Here is a 22714-nt window from a genome sequence, read left to right on the forward strand (position 1 = left end):
AGACACGTGACAGACTAGACTTTCATGTGACAGCGTTTAATCTGTATAAGGTGACGTTGACATATTTTGGAGGCGTGTTGGTCACCAAACTGAACGTGTTCACTCACTGGAGTCTGTGTGGTTGTTGTTGTTGTTATTCACCGTCTTCTCTCTGACTGTGATGATGGTCCCATTTCCTTTAGACACAGTTAAAGATGGAATCTCCACAGTCACTTTACAGATGTGTGTTCCTGAATCCTCTGATGTTTGAAATGTTCAAAGATGAGTCTTTGCCTCCTTTTTCAGAGACTTGGAGATTGATTTGCGTTGGTCTCTCTCTTAATTATTGTTTGATTTTTCAGCCAGGCCACTCTGAATCTTTCAAACGTTCTTGTCCAGCAGCAGGTGATGCTTACGGTCTCTCCCTCCATGACAGAAACATCTGGACTCTGGGTCACAACAAACATGCCCGATGAAACAGCTGCAAGAGACACAAAACTGTGGGTCAGTACAAAAGTTGGTTCTGTTCATCTGGACGCAGCGTTTTGTGAGAGAAACGTTTCGTCATCATCAGGTGACTTCTTCAGTCTCAGCTGCAGGTTTCAATCTTATAAACAGGACATTTGCATAATGACTGAAACCAGCCCACTGGGGCTGAGCTCCGTTCCTTCATCTTAATCATGCAAATTCTCATGACCATTGATCAACAACCACTGATCCATGTCCATGAGTCCCATTCACAGAGAGTTGGGGAATGGCTGCAGTCACAGCATGTAAGATGTGACAGATGGACCCTTAGGCCCCTCCTCCATTCAGAGATGGTCTTTCCCTTTTCACGTAAACAGCCTCCTTGACTCCGCCCTCAAACCAGCGTTCCTCCCTGTCCAGGATGTTACATCCTCATCATTGAAAGAGTGTCCACTGGCCTGTAGGTGTAAACAGACTGCAGAGTCCTGGCCTGACGAGGTGGCTCTTCTGTGTTGTGCCGTCCTCTTAGCCAGAGGTTGTTTGGTTTCCCCGATGTATAAATCCTGACAATCCTCCTGCACTTAACAGCGTACACTATGTTACTCTGTTTGTGTCGGGGGACCCGATCCTTGGGGTGGACCAGTGTTTGGTGCAGAGACCCGGTGTTTAGAGAAAATGCGTCTCAACCAGGGGCGATTCTAGGATCAGAGCTTTGGGGGTGCTGAGCACCCAGAGAGCTGCCCAGCCAGGCAAGATAAACTTTACTCGTCACGATGAGACGTCTTCCCCGTCTCTGTCAGTCCCTGCATCCCTACATGCCTCCAGTTGTACCAAGTTCTCTCTGACTGTCTCCTTGGTGCATTTAAACCCCTGTTCCTTCCTGTCCTCGTCGTCTGTTGTCTTCGTCTCTGTTATCCGTCATCCTAATTTTACCCTCTCTGTGCAAGTCTGCAAATGTCTTTATTAAATCATAAGATTCTTAAATTCATCAAGTCTCAAAACATGACATCACTGTTTTGTACATTTTAACACAATTTAATAAACATGCTTCAGCCAGTACCTTTTGATTAGCCTTGTCTCGGTTTCTTGCTTTGTGGTAGATCTTTATTGTTTTCACTGAGATATTTGAATGCTAATCAATAAATCAATATTCAATTAAAAAAAAAAAACCTCTAATCAAACAGTTTTTGAAAAGTTTGTAACAAAACCATCAAATCTGATCAAGGTTATTTAAACGCTGCAAAAGAAGAATGGATTGGAATAAAAACATACATATCCTGACCTTAATTACTGGGGAGAATAATGAATGATGCTCATAGTGAGTAAAAAGTAAACTGAGTGATTTTTGGACAGACTTTTAAAGTGTTCGTATAATATAATACAGATACATAAACATACACTCCAAAAATAGTCCTTGAAATGTACAAATGTACAAAATATTAATTTAAACAATTATAAAAATGGAGGCAACTGTGCCTATGGTACAATGTATAAAAAGCTCTTCACTGCAGACACGACTAACATGGCTCTGCAGATTGTTTCTTTTATTTTAACGTCACCTCACCTTGAGGTTGGCAAATCTATCAGTGTTTGGTGATCAACTCTCTCAAGCAGTTTAACAGTTTCTGCTGTAACTGTCACTGCTCCCTGTCTGCTTCCTTACCTGATTCTTCCTGACCTTGTTCTTTTCCCTCTTTCCTCTCTCCCTCTTTGAACTGATAATCACACGCAGATGTCACACAGTGGATATTTGTGTTTTTATGTTTTATCAATCTGTGTATTGGTACATAGTGTTGATTTTATTTGCATGATTTTATTGTGATATTTATATTGCATGTTTGTTTATTGATATTTATACGGCATGGTTTTATCCTTATATTTATATTATGTGTGTTAATGTTGTACCATGTTCCTTTAACCCACTGTGGACTAAACAGACAATTGTAGGCACCTGTGAGGTGGGGGCGTTCCCCAAGGTGGCCTATCAGCCGCCAGGTTGACCTGTTAAAGGGGATAGTGAGCGCAGAGACAAGAAGAGGTGTGACGCACGAAAGGTGAGCAGGAGAAAAAGGAACGCGTGCAAGCCCGCACGTGTGTGGAAGGAACTGCTGTGGGGTGCCGCGAGTCGTTCGGCGATCCAGTCCCAACGCAGGAACAGCAACAGTGGGTGGCAATGGCTGCAATGCACAACAGGGCAGGGATGCCCCTCTGCCTGCATCTGACGGTGAGACGAGGGAGTCCGTGTTCAGGTGTGGAGTGGGACTGTGCGGCGACGCGCTGTCAGCAGGAGACAGGTCTGCGATAGGAGCCTCCTCCCTGGTCTGCTGCTGACGAGTCTTACCATACTGGAAGAGAAGTTCCTCTCCTGTCTCTTTCATATAAGGACCACTCGCCCATGTGTGGCTGGACTGTGGGATTATGGGACTGTGGGAGGGTAATTTTAGCTTATGGAAAACATGTTTTAGCCTTGTTTTAATAGTGTATAGTTATTTCTGCCGGCAGGGTTTTTAGCGGGTTGCAACAATATTTTTATTGTATACGGGGAATTTTATCTTGTATTTGTGACTCTGGCTGTGTTTTTTTTTTTTTTATGGAAATAAATGGTGTTTTAAGCCAGTTTAGTTTCTGTGCCCTGAGCGCTGACCCGCTCACTCCCCTTCCTCTTGTATGTGAACGGACTTGGAGGTGAAGATTTAGGTCCACCAGTCTTAGTGGCTACACAAATAGATTGTATTAGATGAAAAAATTACATTAATATGAAAAAATACTATTGAAATCACTAATAAAAAAGTCCTCCCTCAGTGTACTTTCAACCAAAAGGCAAAAAATCAAACACATGAACATCAAATAAAAGACATAAATACTGAAACACTGATCCAACATTATCCTTTATTGACGGATCATTTGTTCTTTCATTTTTACCTGAATGTTGCTGCTTCTTTTGAAAAGACGTCCTTATATCCATTATGAACCACACACACACACACACACACACACACACACACACACACACACACAACAGGAGTTATAAGGTTAATGGGAATCCAGTCAGTTAGCTGTTAAGTACCTTGGGTTTAATATCGGCACATATGACAAAATGAGCAGCTTCTCTCATTCCTTCCTTTTCTAACAGGACAGTGGTAACAACAGCAGCTACGGACAGTTTTAAGTTTTAGATTTTAAACAGGCTGTATACATTTCAATGGGAGCAACAGGACGGTCAAATGTCTCTGATTTCACTACAGAGCAGGACGGATTGTAGGGCAGCAAACATCGTCGGAAAACACGTTTAACCCAGCAGGTTACCTGGTGTAATGTTTTTCAGGTAAACAGAAACATGGTCTGACTCCTACCAGCTATATAAAGAGTAACTGAAGGTTAAATGCAGCTAACATGTCCTGTTTTAAGCCAGGCACTTCCACCTCCGCTCTGCTGCGTCTCAGCCACCATCTCTCTGGCACAAAGGGCACCAGAGCCAGAGCAGGGGAGAGCTGGAACAAACCATTCTGGGAGGGGGGTTATCTATACTTCTGTTGTTAAAAGATCTCAACCAAGTACTGTATACTTTCTATATTTTTTGTAGTGTATCACACAAACACCAAATATTGTCAAAAAAGTAAGAAATCTTTGGGGGTGCTTTGATCCATTTTGGGAAGCACCCCCCAAAACGGGCTAAAAACGCCCCTGAATATAGTTCTTTACACATTTGCCTACCAAGTGGAAGCTCAGCGGCTGAATCTCAGGAGGAGACAAAACATCTCTTTGGGGTTGTGTCAGAAATGGCATCAGGCCTAAAAATGTGTCCAATCACACATGAACAGTCACCCACTGTGGTGCCCTGTGAGTAACAGCTGAACGCAGCCAGTAAGCAGTTAAAGCAGTTCTTTTGTTAAATCCCTCGAATTAAAACTCTGATTCTGCACTTCAACACATCCTGATTGTTTTACTTTGGACAGAGACACAGCTACAGCAGAGTTCATTGTCCAAATACTTATGGGACAAACACTTGTAGTATATCACACAACACAGTACGTGAACATGTACTGAAGCTCCCCTTCCTGCAACCCTAAGTTGGACATGTGGTTATGAAACTAGATGGGCGGTAAAATAAGAACCATTATGGATGACTGTTGCTGCCTGTAAATCAAAGTCTGCCTGAGGTGGGATTTCAGAAGCAGAAACCATGAGGAGCACAGCACCACTCCCAGAAGGCTGAGATGTGAAGCCATGTGATGAGTGAAATGATGATGGAGGAGAACACAGATGAAGATCTGGAAGCTGCTGCCTCTTTATATAGTAGACACTGAAATCACCTTTTGCCTCCCTGCCAGCACGAAAACCCACACTAAAAACCCACTTACACAAACCCTCGGCTCTGGGATGGATTCAGAAACATGTCAGTTCTGCTAAACAAATGGACGGTTTTGCAACCACAAAGTTTAATCCTACAAGGGCAGAATTATGTTCACTCTGTGAGAGGTGAACCTCAGACAGTTAGCAAGAGAAACATTCAAAGAAACAACCTAAATAACACAAACTTAGCAGTTGGGATGCAGATCAGACGATATCAGCAACGTGATGATCAAATGTAGTTAAAAACACAAGAAAAACAGGCTTTTTGCTCCAAAAGGACAAACAAAGCAGGGCCAGATTAACCTGTCGGCACCTGCTGGCGTGCAGAGTAACATGTGACAACAACACACACGACACACGTGGTCACCTCAACTTGTTTCACTGGAGTTTCTCTTTTAGAGCTTTAACCTCCTAAGACCTGAACTCTTTCATGCATTTTTAAAGTCTCTTTGCTATTTGGGCTGTTTGGGACCTGATTCATGTACAAACAAAGAATTACCAGAACTTTGTTTCTGAGAGAAATGAGATCCACATATGAGGATATTCGCTTTAAATGTCGATAGAACAGAGGCAGGATAATGACCTCGTAAGTGCAAATCAGGTCCTTGTGGAGCAAAACTTTGTATTTTGGTCTAAACATCCCAAAATGTGACGTCCACACATGAGGACAACAGGGCGCTAAAGTCCGTACAAACTTTTGTTTCTTCATTTGCTTGCAAACGAATGGAAATCCTCACTTAAAGCCAAGAAGCTTATTACCTGTGCAGGCTTTAGTGCCTCAGAGCAAACAAGAGATCTTTGATCACAATGATTTTTGTTTTCACATTTCATTCACGAGCGATTTTTTTAATGTCACCTGATCTCAGTCAGCAGACTGAATATAACAGTAAAGCACTAGTGAGCTAATGAATTAGATATTGGTCACTCATATCAACTGAAAGAGTGTAAGACAAGTAAATGTGCTATAAAGGCCGGAGAAGAGTTAATAAAAAGGTCTTGAAATGAAAATATTTCATTATTTGCTGTTTCATAGATTTTTGGTTTTATTGCACTTTTGTCAGCCCTGCTGCTGTTTTTAAAAGTACTTTATTAATAAACTGGCATAAATGGTAACATTGAACACTTGCCAGTGTGAACAAAAGGTTCTTAACTTTAGCATCAAAGCTTCAGTTCACCTTTCTCAGGGCAGTTCCTTCAGTATGTGTATTAATGCAGGAACAACTCGATTCCACACAGCAGACACTCTCGGTATGTCAGCTGTGTGGTTAACTTTATAACCTTTGGTACACAGTGGTGTCGCTCCACCTGTTAGCTAGTTTAAGAAACTGGTTAAGGAGGGAGTATCTGTGAGGATGAGGAGGATTTAGTTCTTTAAAGACACATCAGATACTTGCAGGAAGCTTCTTTCAGCTTCTTTTCTCCACTGCGCAGGTTTAAAACCATGACAGCAGAAGTCATGATGAAGAGATTGATTAGTCAGTCACAGTGTAAAGAGTCCTCCTGCCTGCATCACTCGCCAGCATAAACAGACCTTTGCTCCTGGAAAACAAATATATCAAAGTCATGTTGTCCAAGAAATGCATTTTATCTCACTAGTGAATCAAAGAAAGTCTGTATACTTTCTGAGAGTGAGAGGTGAACGTCAGACAGTTCTTAGAAAATGTAGTTTCTCTTTAAGCTTTTAACGTCTCTTTTACCCCCATTTGTCTAAAACTACTTGACAGCCCTTCATGTCAGAGGTTTATTACCTGTGCAGGATGGAGCACATGGTCTCAGTCAGGCTGGACACGATCACTCCTACAGGAAGTAAATGTGATTTTATTTCACCTGTGAAATGATGAAAAACAGCAGAATAGCTCACGCTAACAAACGGGTGTTGAAATGTTTCATTTTCTGCTGTTTCACAGGTCAAAAAGGGCGTCGAAGCAAACTGAAGCTGAGCTGCTGCTGCTGTTGTAGTGCAGCATCTGCTGTGTGCTTCATCAGAGAACCTTCTGTACACAGCAGACAGAGGCTGCTGCCACTGAAGTCCATCTGCTAGAGAGCTTTAAACACTGGTTATTGAAGTGGCTTTGATGATACTGATACACAGTCTTTGCTGCTGTCACAGGACAGGGATCCACCAGGGAGTAGTTGTCAGGATAAAGAGCCTTCGCTTCTCTAAATATAAACTGGATACTTGTAGGAAACTTTGGGAAGCAGCATTTTTCCTCATATCGTCTAAACTGAAGTTAGCTCAGGTGCTTCTTCCATACTTGCTCTGCAGAAAGCCAAAGAGTTTGGAGCTCTGCAAACATTTGCAGCACAGCTGGATGTTTGTAACTTTGGTCACCTCTGTATCATCCCTCAGATTCTTTCTGCACAGCTTTGAAACCACGACAGCACGAGTGATGCTGAGGAGACGTCCAGTTTAAACAGACCTTTATTCCTGGAACACAAACACATGAAGTGATGCTGCTAAAGAAGAACATTTAATCGCACTAATGAATCAAGCATCTGTTTGTCTGTCAGTCTGTCAACAGTTCCTCTGATCGACTTCAGACTTGGTGGGTATTTTGTTTTTGCAGCGGTCAAAGTCGATCAGCGTGTTGCTTTGTCTGCTGTAAATCTGCCTGTACAAAGGGAAACATGCATGTTTTTAGGTGCAAACTCACAACATGGCTGCATTTTTGTGATTATGTGTATTTTATATTGATTTATTCTATTATGTTTTGTATATGAATCTTTACAAGTGTGTCGATACAAAGGCTTGATTAAAACAAAGGTCTCAGCTGTGCTGTTAGGGATGCTCTCATATTTGTTTCAAATGTAAGAAATCAAAGGATTTCAGGCTTTTCATCCTTTTTATTTGTTTGGTTCTAACAGCAGCTGGATAAAAACATGCAGGTGATGAATATAATTGTGTGATATTATGAGCATTGTGAATAAAGAAAGAGCAGAGATAGTAAAAAGGAAACAGGTGATGGACGTGAGATTTTCAGAACAAAAGCTCCTCAGTGAGACGATCACCTGGACACAAGGTCAGGCAGCTGGGACTCATCTAGAGAGCAAAATGGAAAAGTGATCTGTGCAGAACATCACTGTTGATTGCAGTTATTTACATCAGACTTCTTCTCTGAGATAAGAGCACCATTTGTGGGAAAGATGACAGTATTTCCAGGCTGGATGCTGTTTGCAGGGAGAACTGAATGAAAGTCTCCTGCACCTCAGCGCTGAGGTCCACACCTGTGAACACAGATGAGGTCAATCTGCTGCAGCACGTAGAGCTTTACTGATCAGCAGGTTCAAAGGATTCAGCAGAGCGTAGAGTCAGAGCTAAATGCCACATCACCATAGAGTTTGTTAACAACAGCTTTCTTTGCCCTTTGTCTCGATGGACTGAATCAGGGATACTCGTCATACTTCACCTCAACCACGTCACTGAGAGACCCCAGCCTGACACAGCAGCAGAGATGATGAAAGCAGAAACAGCAAACAGATGCTTCAGTTGTGTTTCTCTCTGTGTGTGCGCTCACGCCCACTTGTGTGTGTGAACTTTCCACGTACCTCAGCTTGTTTCTCCAACATGAGCCATCAGGGCTGAAAAACATCACTAACACATGAATTCTTTCTCTTTTTGTTATCACCTGTGATCATGTGTCTTATGTTTCTGTCATTCACCAGTTCTTGTATAGTTACGTGTAACTAGACTTCTGTGGGACGTAAATGATTGTTTTGTATGCAGATCTGTACAAAGGATGGAAACACTTGATTACAAAGGAGATCTCAGCTGTGTTGTTATGGATGGACTTCAACGTATTTGTTAAAAAAGAGAATAAAGCAAAGTGTTTTAGCTGTTTGGGAGTTTTTGTTTGATTCCATTCAGTTTTATTTCTATGGAGTCAAATAATAAGAAAGGCTCTAGAACAGCCCTGAGTTTGTCCAGGTGACACTCCTCTGAAGAACAAAGACAAAGAGGAAGAAGGGGATTCGTTTTCAAGTCTTGTTTCTTTCAAAATAAAAGCTGAAATGTTTTGGAAGCATGATAATATTTCAGCCAGGATGCCGTCTCCAAGGAGACCTGCACCTCAGCGCTGAGCTCCACATCACGCCCTGTGAAAGCACAGATATAAATCTGCTGCAGGGAGAAGAACTTTACCCAACACAAGTGTAGAAGTAGACATTTGACTTTACCTACAACCTGTTAACAACAAAGCTTTCATTGCCTCTGCTGTTGATGTCATGTAGGACTAATCATACTTCACATCAGCCATGCACACGTCAGAGGATCTCCAGGCTTTCAGTAATAAAGCCAAGCAGATGATGTGAACATAGCAATAGTAAAACATGCATCATAATCAGCTGTATGTGTCGACTATGTGGCACCTCAGTCTTGTTGCCATGAAGAAAAGTTGTGTAACATGTAGCATAAGGGCTGCAAAGACATCATGTAGACAGCAGTCGTCTGTTAGTCGTAACGTATCTCCTGTTAAAGAGTTAAATGTGCGTTCTCCATCTCTGTCCTCTCACAGCTCGCCGTACACCAACTCCAGCTGTGGTAACAAGACATGATGCACTACCAGATGAAAGAGTCCTAGGAGTGAACTGGTGCACAGAGACAGATGTATTCAAGATCAGGATAACTGAAAAACCTGTGCCAACGACTAGGCGAGGCATCCTCTCATTTGTAAGTGCAATATATGACCCATTGGGCTTTTTGTCTCCTGTCATTCTGAACAGAAGCTAAACAAAGTCCTGCTGTGAACAGCAGCAATATGGATTTTACACATCCATCCATCTTTTCAGCTCAGGGTCGTGTGTGTGTTTGCACCATGTTTACAGAAACTGGAACGTGACTCCACTTGTGGACAAAATGAGCGTCGCCAAGAGTTTGAAGGCGTTTTGGAGACTAAACATGGTGTTTTAGTGTCAGAGGTACGATTAGGTTGTGGTTAGGTTTAGGGCTGAAGGTTAGGGTTAGGCATTCAGTTTTTAGGGTTAGGTAAAGCATTACATCAATGTCCCCACGGAGATATGAAAACAGGACTGTGTGTGTGTAACCCTATCCCAGCTGTTATTAGGCAAGAAGCAGTTAACCTGTGGGAGGATGTCAGGGTACCAGGAGAGAATCAGACATGGATTCAAACCCACGACCTTCTTGCTGAGAGCAGGTTGATCCCACCTACAAAGATCATCTGTTTAAACGTGCGCTGTAACTGAGTATTTTTTAAACATAAGAAACCGAATATAAGGGTTGCTCTGCCACTGCTGCCTTGACCGGTTACTTCAGTTTATCCAGTGACCACGTTGGCAGCATCAAAGCTAAGTAAGGCCACGCCCACACTTACATCGGGATTTTTGAAAACGCAGATTTTTCTGAGCGTTTGCGCCTTTCATCCACACGTAAACGGCGTTTTCACTGAAAACTGATATTTTTGAAAACGTCTTGTTAAGTCTAATTGTTGAATGTTGCCATTGTGTTTCTTAAATTTGTACAGTCTTAGTTCAAGCAGTAGGATCAAAGCCATTCCTTTGATCCTGACCACCTCTCCAGCCACTCTGTGCTGGGGGAGGTTTTATTGTAGATACATCCTATCTGAAAGACCTATTTCTATTGATGTAAGCTTCCTGGGTTTACGACCCTTTGGTCAGCAGGAGGTCTGACACACACACACGCACGCACGCACGCACGCACGCACGCGCGCGCGCACACACACACACACACACTCAGTGTATACATTTACATACAGTGCCTTGTCTTTGTAACCAAAGGGGGTTGCAAGGGGAGGTGTTTAGTAAACTATTGTTTGAAGTTTGTCAATAAAAGGCAGCGAGAGGAGGCCATCATCGGGGTCATTTTCGTGGTGGACACAGACGAGGCCTCCCTTGCACAAGTAATCGATCGATCGACTGTCTTGTTTTCTTCATGATGAATAAGTCTCTAGAATTAGCGGGGCTTGTGGAAACACAGACCCAACATTTATTTGGTCCTCCGAGCCGGAGCCTAACACATTGCATCCACCGAGGAGAGGGAGAGGACGCCACCGCAACGTCTGGGATGATTGACGTAAAGCCCTGGTGTTTCACTTTGCTTTGTCACCAGGCCGGGAAGTTTGCGCCTGAACTCCCCTCGGGATGGATGACGATTGACGGGATCCAGAGACTCTTCCCATGAACGTAAACAAACAGTTAGTACAGAAGGCCTTAGAGAGCGGCTACGTGACCCTGCGTTGACCGCAGGTACGGGAGCGCGCTAGCCGCGTAACAGAGACACAGGCTTCTCTGCCGTTTGGGGCGTGGAAATAACCTAGGTTCGGTAGCTCCGCCGTGAGGAGTGTCCGGAATCTCCGCCATTTGGGGGCGTTAGAGAGTGTCCGAAGGTTGAATTCTCCGCCATATGGGGCGTTTGAGAGTTTTCAACAGAGAGCGCTAGCTGTGCGTGCAGACGCAAGCGATAGGCCTATGTTATGTGTGTGTGCGGGCCAGACGTGGTCTGCGTGAGTGTGGCTGATTGTTGTCTTGTAATGGAGAATAAAATGTGTAAGTCTGCCTTAGAAGGAGATGTAAAATTTATGGAGAAAGTTTTACCAGGCAGCATGCAGTATGTAGGTTGTTGGTGTGAGAAATATGGATTTGAAGGGACATTAGTGGAAGTTAAGTGTAAAATGCTGGTAGAAAGAATAGCTGTAAGTGTAGCAGGTAAAACAGGTAAAGCGAAGCAGAGGAAGGAATTGCAGTTAGCAGTTGCTAAGTTGTGGCTGGAGCAGACTCAGAAGAGGAGAGAAGCACAGAATGTTAAAAGAGCAATATTGCAAGAAGTTCTTGTGAAACCTGAGGATGAAAGCACAGCTCAATCCACTGCAACTACTTTAGAACAACACCGTAGAAAAGCATTAGGAAGAGCAAGAATGTTAGCAGAAAGTAGAGCCAGAGAAGAGCGTGAGAGAGCAGAGGCAGAGGTGGAGGAGAAATTAAAGGCTGAGTATGGAGAGGCATTAGGAGCAGCATTGAGTCCAAGACAGACTAGGCAGGGTAGGAAACAGAAAGTAAAGTTAGTGAACACAAACGTTACAACCACATATCCATCCCTGACACAAAAAAAAAAAAAACCTTATGGTGTTTCTGTAACAGAGTGTGAAGATGAAGAAAGTTTTTCTCCTGATCAATTCCGTGAGTGTGAGCGTGTTTGACGTCATGGTGTGTGTGAAAGGTATCCAGCTGGGGCAGACGTGATTCTGCAGGTCACCTGCCCAGTGGACGAAAAGAAATAAAATAGTTGTGTGGATGAATGATGGCACGAAGAGTGTTTGGTGTTTCTCAGTCTGAAACAGCTGTAATGCTACTTTCTGTTTTGGAGAAAAGGACAGTTTAAAAAAAACAAAAAAACAGAGAGATGTGTGTTGTTTAAGCAGTGATGAGAATAATGGAAGTGTGATGAGAGAGGAACACAAAAACATACTGAAGATGCATTAACTATACCAACCCTACATGCATATTAGTTACATGAGAAGAAACTTATTATGTGCTAAGACAACAGGGTTATGCTGTATGTTGTGTGTATGGCTGATTGGATGAATGTTTGAGATTAAACTGGCTGTTGATTTGTCTTTTATTACTAAAGTTGAACCTGCCAATTGGGTTGTTACGATTTATCCCCCTGGCATGAAGAACACGTGTCATGACTTAAACAAGGCCTTTCTTTCCTTTGATTTCCTTTATTTTCTTTCTTTTATTTTGTTACTTTCATGGTGCACTGAAAGTTTTGTTTGATGATCTCTGTTTGAGCAGATCTGCATGATTAGAATCGAAGCGTCGTCGAGAAAACTGTTGCAAAGTGAGCTTCTCCAAAATTAAAATGGGCTCAGGAGAAAGCCACTTATTTGGGACAATCAGGAAACAAGTTCCTGTCCAAAAGGATTCAACGAGGAAATCCAGTCTAAATTATTTTTCTTTTTGAAATGATGTCATTTTGCTGAGCGTGGAAACGAATGCGACGATAATTTCCACAATCAGCAAAAGAAGGAATCACTGAGTGAATGAGTAAGAATTTTAAAATAAATGGTAAACTGACTGACTGACAAAAGCTGACAAGACTGACTGACTCAACACCATTGTGTGAAGTTAACCCCCACCTGACAAAGGTGTGGATGTATCTCTGTGTGTGTCTCTGTTGCAGGAGCAGAAGGAGACCACAGGAGGAAACTTGGGTCACATGACTATGTGAACTCTGAAAATTTAACCTTTTTAGTTTCAATTCTCTGTCTGTGAATTTACCAGGTACCATTCACTACCTTGTGTTGCTCACAGAGATTACTGTGAGAAAGAGTGTATACACCTGCGCAGCGCTAACATTTACATTTCTTTTTACAGCCGATGGTTAATCATGTGATTTGATCATGTGATTTATAGCAGGACACAACTTAATGATGTTTCTCTACCACAGGATTACTGAGATTTTGTATGAAGGAAACTGTAGTTACAGGCTATATGTTGATGATGAAATTGCACTGTGTTGTTGAGAGAATGTTGGAGAAAATGTGAATGTTACAGGGGAGAAATTAATGCAGTGTGAGACATACTGTGATGAGACCATTGTTACTTTTTCCACAGCGAGTGTTAACTTTACGACTTTTCACAGCTCCTCTGGAATCTGGATGGCCGACACCTGACAACCAGGATGAACTGTGTGTTTGGCTGATGTTTGTTTTTCTTTAAGAGTGCTTGTAAAGGATTCAGCACAGACAGACAAGTGACAATTGAACAGATGTGCAGTGGTTACAGAATAGTTACATAGAGCTCATTTTCTGACCACACTGTTGGGCTCATGGTGAGTGACAAACTTAAGGGAAGTCACTGATTACAATGTGGAATGACGTTGAGATGTTAAATAATTTGGAACAAATTATGGGAAAAGTAGGAGTTTAATGAGTTTCAAATAAACCTGCAATGATACTTGTCTCTGTGATGCTGAATACTTTACTACTCTTATGATCTACAGTTGGTTGCAAATGTGAAGTTGTTTTATCTTTAAGACTTTGTCTTCTGTGATACAGGAGCTGGGAGCTAAACAAGCTGAACATTTAAGTGCTGACTAATGTTTTTACACAGGGTTACAGCTTGGAGTGAAGCTGCTCCAAGGGACAAACCCTGGAGATTGTTTTAGGGAGACTGTGCAACATTCTTGTACATGTCTCATTGGGGAGTTGACACGTGGCAAAAGCCGTGTGGCGAGAGCAGTGTCATTTTTCAATTTGTAGATGTTGTGAGGTGCCATGACGAGAAGGAGTGACTGAGAGGATCGCCCATAAGATGGAAGCTGAGGCCTGGAGAGAGTCTTCAGGAGGATCAGAGATCACCTTCAGCACAGAGAGCTGTGCTACTGGGCTTCCAAAGGATCGTCACGAGGAGACTTTGCACAGCAAATCTTAAATAAGATGAAAGAGTTTCGACGTTGACGTTAAGGAAGACAACTAAGGTGTACGACGTGCTCTGCCTTAAATCTTCAGCAGCGTTGGAAAATGGAACCTGAGGGAGCGTGCCAAGCTCCAAAAAGTGACAGCGCAGAGGAGGTCCAACGATGGACTTGTGGTTCTGTGAACAGCACAAATGCCAGGTGACTGTAAAATAACTAACAGCACTTTTTCCACAAGTGAAGCCAGTAACTTACTATCCTAAAAGATAAGCTCTAGTTGCTCGTGCTTTACCTCCATGCGTGAGATCAGTATGTGCAGCAGCTTAAGCTGTACAATGTTTCAGGAAATAGTTTATTTCACCTTTTGCAATTGTTAGTTCCAGAAGAGGTAGATGTTTACTACTGCAGACTAAACTTACATTTCTGTCACCTACAAGACACTTGTCTTTAATGTTACTGTTACTCTCACAACCACACATATTACCATAAAGTGGTGCAGAATTCTGAATCTGTCAAACCCTTTTTGCCAACGGAGGAGGGCACTTCTCATGAGTGTAGAGAGCGCGAGGAGAAGACGTGTAAGCTGAGGGATGACTTAATAGATGTGCCACTCGTTGAGGGAAAGGTTTGGTTTGTTGATGGTTTGAGTTTTAAAACAGCAGAGGGACAGACTAGAACAGGTTTTACTGTAGCAGACAGTGAGAGAGAGTTATCTGTGTAGGACAACTAGCATGTTTCATGTTTGCTTGAGCAGCAGAGATGCTAGCTTTAACGGAAGCGTGTAAAGCTGTAGAGAGACAATATACACTGATAGGCAGTATACATTTGCTACTGTACATTTCTTTGTAGTGCAGTGAGTGAGAGGAGGTGTGACAACTTCGACAGGGAAACCTGCAGGACACACCAAACTCTTGCAAAATCTGCTGGAGGCAGTGTTATTTCCCAGTAGAATTGCCGTTTTGTAAATGTGCAGCACACATGTGAGGGAAAGATCCAGTTGCATTAGGGAAAGTTTTTGCAGATATGATCACAAAGGAGGCAGCAGTAGTTAAACATGGTGTTAACATTTTAGCAGTACAACATCAGCAGACATATAGGCCCACTCACCTACAGCAGGAAAACAGTTGTGACTTACAGAAGGAGCGAGCTTGCAGGATGGTGTTTATTATCTGTGTGATAAACCAGTACTGCCTAATAATTTGTATAAGACTGCTGCTATTTTGAGCCATGGGCTATACCATGTCTCAACAGGAGGGAGATGAGCAGTCGTTATACTCACTCTAGAATTAGTTTATACTTTAGGATTATTAAATACTTTAAAAAAAAAACTTTTTGCAGGCAGAGAGAACTAATGGAACAGTAAAGTTAAGATTTAGGAAGACAGGCAGGACATGGTTAGACTGTATAGAATAAGTACATGAGGATTACTCCAACAGAGAATGATCTGACTCTTTGAGATTACACATGTTAGAGCATTTAGAGTTCCAGTCTTCTGTAGTGATGATAAAAGAGCAGAAGAGAGAGCATATTAGCAGATTAGATGCTTGAAATGTTTAAAAGTAAAGTAGTCATGAGAACAAATGATCTGCCAGATGATTCTGTTTCTCTGCAGGAGCAGAGTCTGAAGTCTGGAGATTGGATGTTGATAAGGCCATGGAGAGGAAGTGCTGGTCCAGTCCACGATGGGAAGGTCCATATCGGATGCTGCTGACGACGACCACAGCAGTGAAGATTGCCGGAAGAAACATTTGGATACATCAAGCGCACTGCAAGAAGGTGACACACATCCAGGCCAGCTCGGAGTAAGTGGCAGGAAGACCGGGAACAAAGGGGGGGGAAAGCCTCCAGGGCCCCTCGTCTCAATCCGGTGAAGAAACTAACTGAGCCACAGGTACTCATCAGAATGGCTGGGAATGTGCTGTGCATCTTCTTGTGCCTGTGGACCCTGAGTGGGATGACAGGGAGCGCACTGGAACAGAGCAAACCACACCCAGTACCAGCATGGGTTTTCAACAACTACTGGTGGCAGTTTAAGAACACAACCGCTCACATAAACAACGAGACCAATGGTTATGCTTGTGATGCCACTGGCTACACGTTCTTCTGGACTGTGGCCCTATAGCATCACTGAGAGCGAGACAGTTTGTTTGGTTGCCTTAGCAACACATCCGGGAACACTGCCAACTTTTCAACTGCTCTGAACCTGAATGGAAGGTTGATTCACACACACACACACACACACACAAATTCTCACATAACACACACACACACATTCTTACAGAAGTTCACACATATACCGTATTTTCACGACCATAAGACGCACTGTACTAAAAGGCGCAGTCTCAGTTATGTGTGCCTTTACTGTATTTAACACACACATAAGGCGCACTGGATTATAGGGCGCATAGAAGTACCATATGCGTATTTAAAAATAAAGCGGGAGCAAACCTGAGTTCGGTACCTTACTCACATTTCTATTACCAGTAATCGTCATCATCAACAACACACAAGCATACAAGTGTGCGTATTTAAAAATAAAGCAGGAGCAAAACAAAGTTTGGTACTCACATTTTTATCATCAAACCCATCGAAGTCCTCATCCTCTGTGTCTGAATTGAACAGCTGCGCTAAATCTCCATCAAACATTCCAGGTTCACTTTCTTCACTGTCAGAGTCACTTTCCGTGCCGTGCGACTCCTCGGAAATGATGCCGGCTTTTGCGAAAGCTCGAACAACAGTGCCAGCAGACATGTTAGCCCAAGCATCTACAATCCATTGGCAAATTGTGGCGTAACTCGCCCGGCGCTGCCTTCCACTCTTGGTGAAACTGTGGTCTCCATCGGTCATCCATTGCTCCCAGGCCGCTCGCAGCCTTACTTTGAACACCGATGTCCAGCGGTTGGAGTTCCTTTGTCAGGCCTCCCGGAATGACAGCAAGCTCACAGTTCATTTGTTTCACTAGTTTTTTCACATCGGCTGTGAGGTGGGCACGCATAGAGTCACAGATTAAGAGCGATGGTGATGCGTGGAAAAAACCACCTGGTCTCCTTACATACACCTCCCTCAGCCACTCTTTCATCATTTCCTCATCCATCCAGCCCTTTTCATTTGCCTTAATGATGATTCCTGCTGGAAACTTCTCTTTAGGCAAAGTCTTTCGCTTAAAAATCACCATAGGCGGCAGTTTCTGTCCATTAGCATGGCAGCCAAGCACAACAGTAAAAAAAGACTTTTCATACCCCGTTGTGCGTATCGCTACCGTGCTGGTCCCCTTCTTCTCCACAGTGTGACTCACCGGGATGTCGAAAGTGAGCGGGACCTCGTCCATGTTTGTGATGTGGCTGGGCTGGATGTGTTTGTCGGCGATGTGTTTGCTGCAGTAGGAGCGGAAGATGGCCAGCTTTTCCTTATAATCCGCTGGAAGTTGCTGCGCTACCGTAGTCCTGGTCCGGATGGAAAAATGGCACCGTTTCATAAAACGAAAGCACCAAGACGGACCTCCTTGGAAATGTTCAATGTTCATCTCTTCAGCTAGTGAAACTGCTTTTAGCTGAATGGTGACCGTCGAAACTGCTTCTCCCGCTCGCTCTTTGCTCGATGATCCACCGCTCGAGTCTTTCCTCCAACTCGGGCCACCTCGCCTTATGTCCGCGGAAACTCAGCTGCGTTTTCTTGACCTGTCGGAGCTTGTTTTCCAGCTTCCTCTACTTGCGAACCATCGATTCATTAACCTTAAATTCTCTCGCCGCTGCTCGATTTCCATGTTCCTCCGCGTAGCTGATGGCCTTCAGTTTAAACTGTGCTTCGTAAGCGTGTCTCTTTGCCATTTTCAGGGTTGTTAAAACAACGATGTTCTGCATACCTGTTCTTTTATACAGGTATGTGCGATAAAGTCAACGCACACACTTCACCCTTTAGCGTTCTCATGGTGTTCTCTACTACGTCCTCATTACAACACACAGGGCGCACTGCGTTATAGGGCGCGCCGTACTTTTTGAAGAAAATCTAAGACTTTTAAATGCGCCTTATGGTCGTGAAAATACGGTATACATTTACATACAGTGACTTGTCTTTGTAACCAAAGGGGGTTGCAAGGGGAGGTGTTTTGAAAACTATTGTTTGATGTTTGTCAATAAAAGGAAGCGAGAGGAGGCCATCATCGGGGTCATTGTCGTGCTAGACACAGATGAGAGGCCTCCCTTGCGCAAGTAATCGATCGATCGACTGTCTTGTTTTCTTCATGATGAATAAGTCTCTAGAATTAGCGGGGCTTGTGGAAGCACAGACCCAACAGAAAACTTTAACCTTGTAGACTTCATTATGTTCCAGCTGCTCTACAGACGCTGTGACCTCGAACTTAAGCAGGTCGTAAAGTATGTGCAGCTCAATAACTTCATAATCAGACCCTGTGGTATTTAGGCAGCAGAACAACTAAGAATAACAACTACAAATAATGTTTTTAGGTTTCTGTTGTACTGCAAGGTTCTGTACAGGAGAACCAAACCAAGAGCAAATATTACGTCTCATTTACACCTGAGCACGAAGAGCCATCAACATTTAGCAAATTGAATCATCTTTGTTTAGATGCAAGAAGAATCATATAGAAATGAAAAAGTAGAAATAGAAATCCAGAGCAAAGATATCCTCTAATTCAGCGTAGCACATGTGCAGCTGCTGCGATTCACGTAAGCATTCGGCTCGTCGCTGTTGCAGATTTTTCTCTCGCTGTTCTGGCTCACAGCGCTGCAAACACAAAAATAAATATCCCCAAAGGTGTGAAAGGGAGCTAATTAGTAAGAGTATTGTTACTCTCCGCAGGAGTAGTCCAGCAGTAGAAATCAGTCCAATAACAAGGTGTGTAACATCTAGCAGGGTGACAGAAAAACCCAGGGTAACTTCTAAGGACCTCAACGTCTCTCTCACATTGTGTTTTTTAAACATGCTTCCATTTGTCACTTCAGTCTTTACTCTGAAATACAGGAAGAGAAATTATGGCTGAAACAATTTCTCATGAAACCAGGGGTGTGGTCCAACAGTCAGTTTGGTGAGGAAGGTTCCTAACTGAGAGAAGTGACCCAGAAGTATCTGTGTAGCAGCCACAATGAATCAAGATCATGAGCTTTATTAACTGATCAAAGTCTCTTCTTTCATCTTCTGTATCATTCAGTTTGCATTGGTAATGCCCATTATTGTAATGCTTTTTTAAGACCAGCAAAACTTTATTTCACTTTGGGTTAGCTGGGATAAGTGATGGATGGAGGGAATTTTACTTCAGCCACAGAAATCCTAAACAGGAAGGAGGAGCAGAGTTACAGTGGATCACTATCCAGCAGGGAAACAAGGTTTATTTCAATTTCTTGGCCATGAGTGAGATTTACTGAGTGGGCAAATTAGGGAGACGACACCATCAGATCCCGAGCCCTCCATGTGTTAATCAAGAGACGGCTGCTGTGCTACATCCATAAATAATGAATAAATTAGGAGCTAAAGCTGAAAGGACAGTTTATTTGTACCATCTTCACGTGAACACATTCAAGAACATCACAGATGAAGAAACATTAAAAACTTCCACACTACATAAAGCAAGAAAAATAGTTTTTCTTTCAGGTGGTTTCAGAAAAACAGAAACATCAAACATCTCCAAGACTCTCTTTGAAAGAACTAAAAACCTTTGTTCTCATGGTCCAATCATGAGTGAACTCCCCGATGAAGCCTTGTGTGCTAAAACATGTCAGAGTTTTAAAGGTTAAACATGAGTTTCCAAAACGTTTTGCTGGAGAACAATGAACTATTTGACTGAGTTTCAATCATTTACAGACGAGCAAAACCAGGACAGAGAAAAAAGGACAAAACTGACTCAGTAAAACAACAGAAAAGATCCCATGTAGATCTGTATTATGTAGAAGTTCAGCCCAGCAACCAGTTCAGTTCAACACAAGTTTAAATGATTCTATCTGAACTCTGTGGAGCCTGATCTCAAGCTTTTTGAGTCTGACACAGAAACCAGAGGATCTTTCTGTGTCTTCAGATTCACTGTGATCCAGTGATGGGAGTGATTTCAGCCCTGAGTGATCGCACTGATGTTTGCACAGAGCAGACAATGAGGTGAATGTTTGGGCACATTGGTAACAGTGAAACAGTTTATTAGTAACGTGGGATAGTTTGTGTGCAGAGTATGAACTGAGATTCCTGAAGCTCTTGTCACACTGGTCACAGCTGTAGTTTCCTTCCATGTGTGTACGTTCATGAATGTTACGATGACCTGACTGTGAGAAGCTTCTCTCACAGTGTCTGCACTTGTGTGGTTTCTCTCCTGTGTGGACTCGTTTGTGTGATTTAAGCTGACCTGCAGTGGTGAAGGATGACCCACACTGATCACAGAGGTGCTTTTTAACCCCACTGTGAATCAGTTCATGTTGTTTTAAGTGATTTGTTGTGGTGAAGCTTCTCCCACATTCTTTGCAGTATTTCAGTTTGTCTCCAGTGTGTCTACGTTGATGTACTTTTAGGGTCTTTTGCTGACTGAAAGTTTTTCCACAGAGGTCACAATGAAAGTCTTTCCCACCACCACAGTGATGACAGGGTTGAGAACTGGATCCATCTGTGTCGCTCTGCTTCTAAACAAAGACACAAAGACAGTGTAAGTCAGTCCTTCAACATTTGTATCCTGAACGTCGCCTGAAATAAAGAGCATCTCTGCAAACGTCCAACTACATTTGACTGTTTCAGTTAACACACTCAGTTTACTGGGCTGCAATAACTACAATACTACCACCATAATACTACAGTAATACTAAAATCATAACTGAAAGGAAAATCTGAATAATCACTCAGAGCTGCTTTTCCATGCAGTAGCCCTTGGGGGGACTTAAGGACATTTATTGTCTTTTTCATTTTTAGTTTTAAACCATCTTCACTGTGTTGAGTGGATTAAAGCCAAATTTGTCAAAGAATGTTTTTTTTACTTATTTTTTTAATTGTGGTGTCAATTCATTAAATCAGCCTAAAATGGCTAAGTTACAGCAATCCATCCACCTTAGGCCCTTTGGACAAAAATGTCCACATTGAAACCCATTATAAACGCTATTTTTCACGCCAGAAAAATTACGGCCAAAGGGAGCGTCAGGTCTCCAGCTTAGGTTTCGTTTTGGACTACAGGCCTTAGAGTTGTAATTTTTTTATTTGTCCACCGGGTGGCGCCCTTGCTTCACATTTGACCTCTGCTGGAAAACAGCGGGCTGCTTGGACAGACCTGCCGGAAATGACGCCTCTTTTCCGGCGTGCAGCAGCGGCTTCGCCCGCTGATCGGGCGGACCATTTTTTGGTCCCTAGGACCATGAGAGGGTGCATTTTTTTTTTTAGTCAACAGGAAATGACGTATTTGTTGTCACGTGGTACCGGAAGTGTGCGCTGGAAAAAGGAGTCCGACGCAACATGCCCTGATCATCGTCGCGAGTTAACCTGGGAGAATGCACTCATTTCGGCCTCGACGAGCAGCATTTGCCGCCTGGAGACCATTTTCTGGTTCTGGAAAAAAAAATAAAAGGCGATCGAAATGACTCTTGGTGCCAATCTTTAGTCCATCTAAAGGCCTAATTATAATAACAATCAAATATTACTTCAAATGTTTTTTTGGGAAAATATTTAGTTTTTTAGTTTTTTTTTTAGTTTTTTTGTAATTTAAAGGGTTAAAACAACGAAAATATAATTAAAACTTTATATGAATATTTCAGGGAGAAGTAGTTTTAAAAGACTGACCAATTTAAAGTGAAAAAAAAATTAATATTTAATATTTTTATTGCACTTTTTGGGCGTGGTCGATAGTGTGCATTTTATGAAATGCGCTCCTGGAAAAAAAATAAAAGGCGATCGAAATGACTCTTGGTGCCAATCTTTAGTCCGTCTAAAGGCCTAATTATAATAACAATCAAATATTACTTCAAATGTTATTTTTTTAAAATATTGAGTTTTTTTGTTTTTGGGGGCTAAAAAAACAGGGCGCTCATGAAGTAAAACTGGGATTTAAAGGGTTAAAACAACGAAAATATAATGAAAACTTTATATGAATATTTCAGGGAGAAGTAGTTTTAAAAGACTGACCAATTTAAAGTGGAAAAAAATATTAATATATAATATTTTTATTGCACTTTTTGGGGAATGGACATTTATGTCCATTAGGGACCAAAGTGGATGTCTTTTTTAGGGACCCCCAAGGGGTAGAATTGCTAACATGCTAACACAGTTTAATGAGCAGAGTTGTTCCAAACAGTCAGGCTAAAATGACAAGATAACAATATAAATACATACCTCACAGTAGCTGCACTTGTAGAGTCTCTTTCTGGTGTGGATCTGTTGGTGTCGTCTCAGGTGATGTGGAGCTTTAAAAGTATTCTCACACAGGTCACATCGATAAGGTCTCTCCACAGTGTGGGTAAACATGTGTTGTTGTAAGTGTGCGTCTGTTGTAAACTGTTTGCCACACTGATCACAGCTGTACGCTTTAACTCCACTGTGGATGAGTTG

The sequence above is a fragment of the Maylandia zebra genome, unplaced genomic scaffold, assembly GCF_041146795.1.
Source record: "Maylandia zebra isolate NMK-2024a unplaced genomic scaffold, Mzebra_GT3a scaffold11, whole genome shotgun sequence".
NCBI lineage: Eukaryota > Metazoa > Chordata > Actinopteri > Cichliformes > Cichlidae > Maylandia > Maylandia zebra.